This window comes from Talpa occidentalis, unplaced genomic scaffold, assembly GCF_014898055.3.
Source record: "Talpa occidentalis isolate TD23 unplaced genomic scaffold, MPIMG_talOcc4v2.1 talOcc4.2, whole genome shotgun sequence".
In the NCBI taxonomy this organism is placed as follows: Eukaryota; Metazoa; Chordata; class Mammalia; order Eulipotyphla; family Talpidae; genus Talpa; species Talpa occidentalis.
In genome coordinates this window covers 130,191,989-130,201,115 of record NW_023602073.1, presented here as the reverse complement: position 1 = coordinate 130,201,115, position 9,127 = coordinate 130,191,989, and the positions used below count along the sequence as shown (strand labels likewise).

Genomic DNA, 9,127 nt, shown 5'->3' with positions numbered 1-9,127 from the left:
ATGTCAGCACTAAAGTCTCTGCATGGTTAGCTAATGATTAGTCATAGATTTCCTTAAATCCCCAAATAATAAATCTACATTCTGCTGAGAGTGTTATGTGTATGCTTTCAACGATCAGGCAGAGAAATTTTATTAAATAAAAAAGGAATTACTTTTTAAACCATATACTTTCTGTATCTTTAGTTAAAAGCTTTGTAATAATCCTTAAAACATCTTTAAACAACAAAATCTCAACTCTGCTTCTCTCAAGTTTATGCACTGCCTTTGTTTTCTAATTTTAAAAAATGACTGCTTGACTGTGCTCAAACATTCCCAAGGACCATGTGGCAATGCTTGCAAACACCTTCCTTCTATAGTAAAGTACTTGCTGCTCACAGAAATAAATGTGTCAGGCTTACATTAGATTTAGAGTGTAAATAATTGAGCAAACAGAAGTCTTGAACAGATTGTCTGCTTAAATATCATTGTTAGTATAAAAAGTGTTACAGTGAAACCAATCTTCCAACAATTCACTATAATATTGCAACATACCCTCCAGCATATGGAGTGGCAATGTTCAGAATGTTTTTAAATGTTCTGTTGCATTGCCATCTTTTTGTGTATAACCCAAAGCATAATTAGACATTTAATGTTCTTTAGACTTAGTAAAAATTCCAAAGATACTAACTATGGAAAGCATGCATAAATGCTTGCTCTAATTTAAGATTTAAAGGTTTTAAGGGAAACTCATGGTTAGAATTTGGTGACACAGCTACACTGTTTCTTTTAGCATACCACTTAGCACACCACTTTTTGTTGTAAAACACATGTTTAATGCATAGAATCTGCTGACTTTCACAGTTCCTTATGTGAGAGACTAAGTAGGAGAACGGTCTGTCCTGGAAAAAAGGCATATCCTAAATACAAGCATAGTATTAAATTCACTTCATTATTTCTGACTTTGTATTTCCCATATTTCACATGATTAGTAATGTCTAATTTAATGAGCATGTTTTAATTGAATCAAAATTTCATTTCAGCAAGATGTATTACAAAGGTTTCTGAACTCTATTCCAACAACTTGTGCTATAAGCTGGAATTGTCAATAGTTATCAACAAACACCTCACTGAAAAAGTCAATATGTCATTTCAAAATCCATTTGTATTGTAGTGAAGGAAGGATTTAACATTTATGGAAAAATTTATCCTTTGAGTTATACCTTTAATTTTGCTCCCTACTATTTTCAGCAGTGGTGGTCCTATGGGGTGATTACTGGTAAATGCAATTTAGCTTTCTTTTTCTTAATTAGGCAAAGAACTTTATTAACCTTTGTTTCTAACATCATTTGCAGGATTCTTCAGCTTAATTAGCTGCAACAAATGTATCATGTTTAAGTAAAAGCTGGAAAGAGCTGTAGTGTCCAAGATGCTCACATTGCAAAATATTAGAGATCTCAACTTATCAGATCCATGAACAAAATTTTAAAAGCAGCCATAATATAAAACATTGCTCCCAGTAACTTTTTCAAGTTTTATGTTCTTTAGAAGTTGATTCAATTCAGTTTGCTTTATTCTTGGAAGCCTCATCAATATCTTCCTCAAGAACAGGGACTTCATTGCTATTCCAGTAGCAAGTGGTGCTTTTCCATCCACAGATAGTTTGGACGGAGCTTTGGGCAATCTCCTTAAACTAGTCTGACTGCTTGCACCAAGCTGCTGTAAGATGCTGGGTAGCCTTTCCGTCAGCAGCTTTGTTTCAGCACAGTAAGTCATGGTGAAAGTGTTTGCTGCCAGAAATGCCTGAACTTGAGGGTTGTTAAAGTGGATCATTGTCTTCACCTCTTCAATACCAGAAATACAGTTTCCCCTTACTTCTTTAAGGAGAACTGAAGATTTTTTATCATGTGCTGGAGATGTTCTATGAACCACCTTCCTCTTTCTGTGAGCAGTATCTTTCCCACTGATGTGGATTTGTGTGCACAGTTGGGCACGTTTCTCCAGATTCACCATAGTTTCTTTCATCTTGTTGGAGCAGAAAAGATACCACATGAGGGACTAGGGTTGGTGCTCAGGGGGTTTCAGGCAGATCAACTGAGGTGCACACACTGCAGTTTAGTTTTTATCATTCCTGTGTGACACTGCTCTTCTCAGAAATGGGATGGAGGGACTAATGATTACATACAGTGTGTGATGTACTTTGACATATGGAAATCTACGAGGAAACCCAGTGCCAGGTATTTTACAAAGGTTCCCATCTTAAGAAATGATCTCTTAAACCTGTTTACAGTTTCACTTTCCCTATAGGCTTCAGAATTCATCAAAAGGATTAGAGTAGGAATTACATGTCATTCTAAGCCCTTTAGTATTCAAATTTTCTTCTTTAGTACTTGGTCCTGAAAACCCATTTCTTCCTCCTTGAGCCAAAGCAAACAAACAAACAGAAGCAAACAACTGATCAAACTAACAAATAAATATATCAACTGATAAAAATAGACTACTCTAAGGTTGACCACATGGGCTCTATAAATATGCTTAAATACTTCTGAATTACAGTAGTGGACATACTCTAAGCTCAAATTGAGATCCCTGCTCCATCTTCTGTACCACCCAGGCAGCACTTGTATCTTTAGATTGGAGTCCTTGTTCTATGAGCCTCTTCTGAGCGACTGAGTCATCAGCCCCAGCCAACTATCCTCCAGAGATTCTTCGGGGTCCTTCTTGATTTTTTTGGTTCTGATAACTATCACTTCTTTTCTTTTACCTTTGGGTGGGCAAAAATGTTTTAGTTCTCCAATACCTGTTCAATCTTTCCTTATTAAGTGGTCTATTAATATGCTTGTTTCTGTTTTCCTGGGATAGCACCACGAGACTTAAAAGAGACAGGAACCATTGCCTCTGGCAGCAAGAGAGATCTTTGCTGGGACAATACCAATGAAACAGGAAACAAATAGGGAGAAGAAAGTCCTTTCTTCACCTCCTGATTTCCTGTCTCCTTCCAGCATCTTCTGTTGACTGAGCCGTGGGAAGTCAGAAGGCAAAATAGAAATATGCTTTGCAGAATCTTAGCCCCAGAATCACAAAACAGCATATAAAGGGGAGTTTGGAACTGGGAGATAATAGCTTAAAAATAGATACAAACAGATTTGACCAATGATTTTAAGTATTAAAATCTCAGCTAGATTTCTGACAAGTTTTGGGAAGTAAATGTATATTTAGGCACAAGGAAGAGAGGCATTCCACAGCATCCAAAGCACTGATTTTTTTTTATCTTGAATGAGCAAATAGACATGTACTTTATTTCATTATTACCAGCTTTAATTTAGTAAAAAAAAAAAACAAAAAAAACCAAAAAACTGGGGCCTCCCAGGTGGCGCAGCGGGTTGAGTGCCGTGCTGTGAAGCTGTACCCAGCCTCTGCAGTGCGGGTTTGATCCTGCCGGGCGGCGAGAATCCCACATGGTGCAGCAGACCTCTCCTGTGCACCCGCTGCTCCCCTCAGCAGTGTATTTCTGTCGTCTGCTCCCCACTCTGTCTCTGGTGAATCCTCTCACCCTCCTGCGCCTCTGGCCTATACCCCAGCTCTTGTATAAAAATAAATAAATCTTTAAAAAAAAAAAAAACAAAAACCTGAATATGTGCCCATACTTCCAAGATATCTTGATAGTTTTATACTTTAAAGCTAGAAATCAGAAAGCATTAAATTTGTAATTATAGATTTTAGCTGTAAACACACAGTAGGAGACTAGAAAGTACATGTGTAATCTAAACAAGGACCAAGTTATAATACTGATGTTATGATACTATCATGTTTTTATACTTGCCTTTAAATACATTTCATTATAATTCATTTATTAAGTATGCTCATTTCTTTATAAATGTCGAACTGGGGTAAGTCCTTCAAGATGATGGCAGAGTGAAGAAGCTAGGCACATTTCCTCCACATACTCACAACTGATGTAAAACAAAGTCAAAACACTTGAAGGAAAAACATGACCACAGCACACTTCAGAAGCATGGCGACACTGGGAAGGGGTAGGAAAGACTTGAAGTCTATTTTGTTTAGAATGGTCACAGAGCAGTATAACTCACAAGAGGAAGGGACTGTGCAGAGCCCCTACAGCTACTGATCTGAGGTCACACCAACATAGGGCTCCTGTGGTGCATATATAGGTGAAGTCATCCAGTATCTATTTCTATCCTTCTGACCAATTTCATTCTGCACCATACTGGGCAAGGGATGGAAGGAGGCACCCAGGGCAGAGGATGCGTTGCTGAAGAGCTTCAAGAGTGGGGAGCACAAGAACAAGGACTACATTAGTAAACAGAATCACAAATGAAAGAGAAGAAATCCCAACAGAGAGCACAGAAATACAAAAGATAATAAAAGATTAGTTTGAACAATTCCATGCCAATAAATCTGATAGACTTGAAGAAATGGATAAATTTCTCAACAAGATAGTCTATCAAGCCTAACCAAGGAAGAAATAGATGACTTGAACAAAGTAATCACAAGCATGGAAACTGAAATAGTAATTAAAAATCTTCCAAAAACCAAAAGTCCAGGACCAGATGGTTTTACAATTGAACTTTATCAAATTTTTAAAGAAATAATTGCTGCCTCTCTCAAATTGTTAGAAATACAAGAAAAAGAAATGCTCCCCAATATATTTTATGCTGCCTAAATTACCCTAAAACTGAAACCAGACAAAGCTGAAACAGACAAAACAAAAGAAAATTATAGGTAAATATCCCTGATAAACATTCATGCAAAAATTTTCAACAAAATACTACTAAATAAATTCTATAATACATGACAAGATTATATATACACCATAAATCAAGTGGGATTTATCCCAGGAATGCAAGGATGATTTAGTATATGTAAATCAATTTATGTAATACAGCATTTCAACAAAAGTAAAAATAAAAATCATATGAAAATATCAAATAGATACAGAGAAAGCATTTGATAGAATTCAGTATCCATTTATGATAAAAATTCAGAACAGGATGGGGATAGAAGGAACCTACCTCAATATAATAAAAGCTGTATGTCACAAACCAACAGGCAATATAGTACTCAATGGTAACAAAATAAAAACTTTCCCCTTATGATTGGGAACGAGACAAGTATGTCCATGGTTACCACTTCTGTTTAGCTTACTACTAGAGGTTTTGGCCAGACCTATTAGACAATTGTTTTATGCATTCACTTGGTTTTAAAATTACACCAAACCAAACCAAACCAAACATTACCACCTTCCATTACATCTCTCCATCTTTACTTCCATCTCTTACCCTTTTCACCTCTGGTAACTTCATTTTGGTTTTCAATATCCACTAGTTTACTTTTATTTTGTTTTGTCCATGTTTTGCTTAGTTTTCTTGTGGTGCATATATAGGTGAGTCATCCAGTATCTATTTCTACCCTTCTGACCAATTTCACTCTACATAATTTCCTTGCATTCCTTCCACCTTGTCACAAAAGGTAAAACTCCATCCTTCCCTACAGCTCAATAGCGTTCCATTGTGTACATGCACCACATCCTCTTAGTCACCCATCCGTGGGCACCTGGCTGCCCCCATACCATAGCCACTGCAGATAATGTTGCAACAGTTATGTGGTACACACAGTTCTTGTAGCTGACGGTCTCATGTGCTTTGGATAGAGTTCTATTGCCATGTTATAGTTTTACCTAAAACACTCATATAAAATATCAACGTTATTTACTCAGTTCTATAAAACAGAATTAGAAAACATGCTATCTAATTTATTTGATAATATTTTTCTCGCACTTTAAATGTAGAAATGGAGGGCTGTTTTCTGGTCTCTATTGTGAATTTTCCTAAAACAAATTCGTACAAGATGTGAGAGAAGCAATACTATTCTGTGAACATTGTTAAAGTGCCCTGGTAAAGTAATAAAGAATGTATTGACAACTTTTCTGTTTTGTTATAGACTGATTGTTTCTACAAGTAAAATCATATTCCAATATTCTCATAAATACGTGAAGACCCTGGGACAGGAAACTGGGAAAGGGCAGGAAGAGAGAAAACATTTCCTACAAGTAAACTTAAGAGAAAGCTCTTCTTGCCACTACGGTACCAAATTGACCATAATGCCTGAGAAAAGACTTATATTCCCAATTTTAAGCATTTTATTCTCAAACATTTCTTGAGAATGAGTCAGGAGAATATGTATACTTCCAATTTTCAAATAATGATAATGGCCAAAACAAAAAAATACTTTCTTAATATTTACTATATATTTTAATTGACAGTTTGACTCTTTGTACTCATGTAGTAAAGTCTAAAAAACCTTACTAGATGATTTTTTTTTTTTGGCCTGGAACTTAAAAAAACATTCTTCTTCCTTTTATTTTGTGGCTAATGTTTTCCTATTATCAAGACCTTGCATGCTCTTAACATCCACCCAAACCCATCACATTATTATTTTTTTGGTTGAGGTCTGAGTGACAAGTACATTGATACAACTGAATCATCTTTCTGCAGGCATGTCTTTGTTATCAGATTGGTTTTCAAGTAGATTTATGCATTTAAAAGTGCATCCGTTGAACAAGATTTGTCTTTGCAAGATATGACATTTGTCCTAGCAATGGGTGATAGAATTTTACACTTTCGACATGTGAACCAAACTAGATAGTAAGCTGACATATTGTTAAGTAGTTCCTTTCTTTCTGGTTATCAGATTAAGCCACCAAAATGAAGCTGAAAGAGTATTATCATGAATGTTAATTGGGGCAGAGCCAACTTTCCACCCTCCTATGATGCTAGGATTTTCCAATAACCAAGCCACATTAGGTCTTGCCTTAAAATAAAGGTGAATTAAAAACAACAACAACAAACCCTGACAACTGAGGGGTGAAATAAAGAAGCAAGTAGGTGTGGATATCTTCTTGATTTCTATGGTGTGACTTACATAAGTCTAGACAGAAGCAAGTGAAATATAAGAAAAATTGTTAAGATGTTTTCTATCATGTAATTTTAAGAAAAATACCAAATCACTATATAAAAATACTAATTTTTAGTATTTTTAGGAATATACTGATTTTCCTTAGGATGACGTCCTGTAAATATGTTTTACTAACATAATAAAGGTCCAAAGTGGTGTTGCTGGGAAAAAAATGCTGATCTACATTTAAATTTGAACAATAGAAAAGTTTTGCAGACTTTTGAAAATCCAAGATTCACTTATAGACCATAGTATAATAGTGTGAACCACTCCAGGCATGTTTTATTAGCTTTTAAGGAAGTGCAGTGAAGTGTGACTTCCCTCAATTAAACAGCAGAGAATTTAGGTAGAATGAAATTATTTGACTTGGAATTTGACCAGGGTGTGGAGATAGTAACATACCTTCCTCTTTAAGATGTGTGTAGTCTTTAGAAAACATAAATTTATAAAAGACACAAGATTTTACTTATTTTCCTGAAAAAGAATCCCTTTTGCTTGAGGGAAAAGTAGCTCTCTAAAAATTATATGTAATTTTTTTGTGGGTGTGCAACCATACAAACATACAAGGGCATGTGTGAATTCTGCAGGTCTTCTGGAAAGTTTTCTCCCTTGCCTTCACACAAGCTCCTCACACTTTCCTTTCTATCCATTTCTCCCAACTTGTCACCTTCCTCTCCCTCCCTCACTATATATCTCATTGGCATATATTACACAAAAATATATGTTTAGAGATTTAGCTCATATGCTGGTCTTTGCCCATTTAAATTACTACAATCTCAAAGTGTAAGAATGATCTAGATTGTTTCTAAATTCCCAATTTATCACCTACTCTAGTGTGCCTATCATAATTATTTTTAGTGTCTAACCTAGGGAACTAACCATAAATTACTTTTATTATTTATTTATTTATTTAAGATTTATTTTATTTATTTATGCATACAAAAGTTAGGCTTCAGTCCTGAGGTGCGGGTTGGGTGTGTGTATGTGAGAGAGGATTCACCAGAGACAGAGTGGGGAGCAGACAGGTGGATCCACTGAAATACACCACTGAGGGGAGCAGCAGGTGAGACAGGAGAAGTCTGCTGCACCATGTGAGTTAGCTCCCTAGCTGGGGATCTGTAGTAGTTGCCAATAGTTTCATAGTGCTGACATTTTTTTTTTTTTTTAAAGATTTATTTATTTATTTATACAAGCACTGGGGATAGTCAGAAGCATGGGAGGGTGAGAGAATTCACCAGAGCCAGAGCGGGGAACAGAACAGGCAAACTGGCGAAATACACTGCTGAGGGGAGCAGTGGGCGGCAGGAGAGGTCTGCGCACCATGTGGGACCCTAGCCTGTGGCCAGGGATCCATCCGGCACTGCAGAGGCTGCGGGCAGCCCAGTGCTCAACTGCCACACCACCAGGAGAGGCCCCATAGTGCTGACATTTAACCCCTTGTACCACCAGAGAGGTCCTATTTATTTATGGTTAATGTACTATTGCTATTATTTAAGAATTATTTTATTGATGTACCATTATTTTACACCCTTGCTAGTGTTTTGATAGTATAGGATTTCCAACCACTCCCACTCTCTGTAGTATAAATTACTTTAAATGTCTCCCTTTGGATATTCCTTCTGTAAACATCAGTGTGCCTGGAAGATTATTTTCCTGAAGTAGAGTTGGCCAGGAGGCAAAAATGTCCATATAACAAGTTCAAAATTCATCAAGTCAATATCCCTGGGTCCAGGGCTGAAAATAACAAAGAGGGACCAATATAAAATCCTCTTTGAGACAGTAACCAAACAAAGAGACGCCCCACCAAATGGGAGAAAATTTTTGTACACAACACTAATGATAAAGGACTGATCACAAAAATCTACAAAGAGCTGAAGAGACTCAACAAAAACAAAGAAAATAATCCTGTCAAAAAATGGGCAGAAGAGCTAAAAAGGAAATTCTCCAAAGAGGAAATGCAAATGGCCAACAGGCACATGAAAAAATGTTCAGCATCAGTTGTAATCAGGGAAATGCGAATCAAAACTACAATGAGATACCATCTTACACCAGTGAGAATAGCACATATTAAAAAAACTAGCAACAACAAATGTTGGCGAGGATGTAGAGAAAAAGGAACTCTCCTGCAAGCTGGTCCAACCACTATGGAAAGCTGTGTGGAGATTCTTCAACCTGC

General features: G+C 36.5%; 1 pseudogene; it reads right to left on the bottom strand.

Annotated features, from left to right (window-relative positions):
- Window positions 1–1,537: 1,537 nt before the first annotated feature.
- LOC119253460 (transcription factor BTF3-like) lies at window positions 1,538–2,001 on the bottom strand (annotated as a pseudogene).
- Between the last annotated feature and the right edge of the window lie 7,126 nt (window positions 2,002–9,127).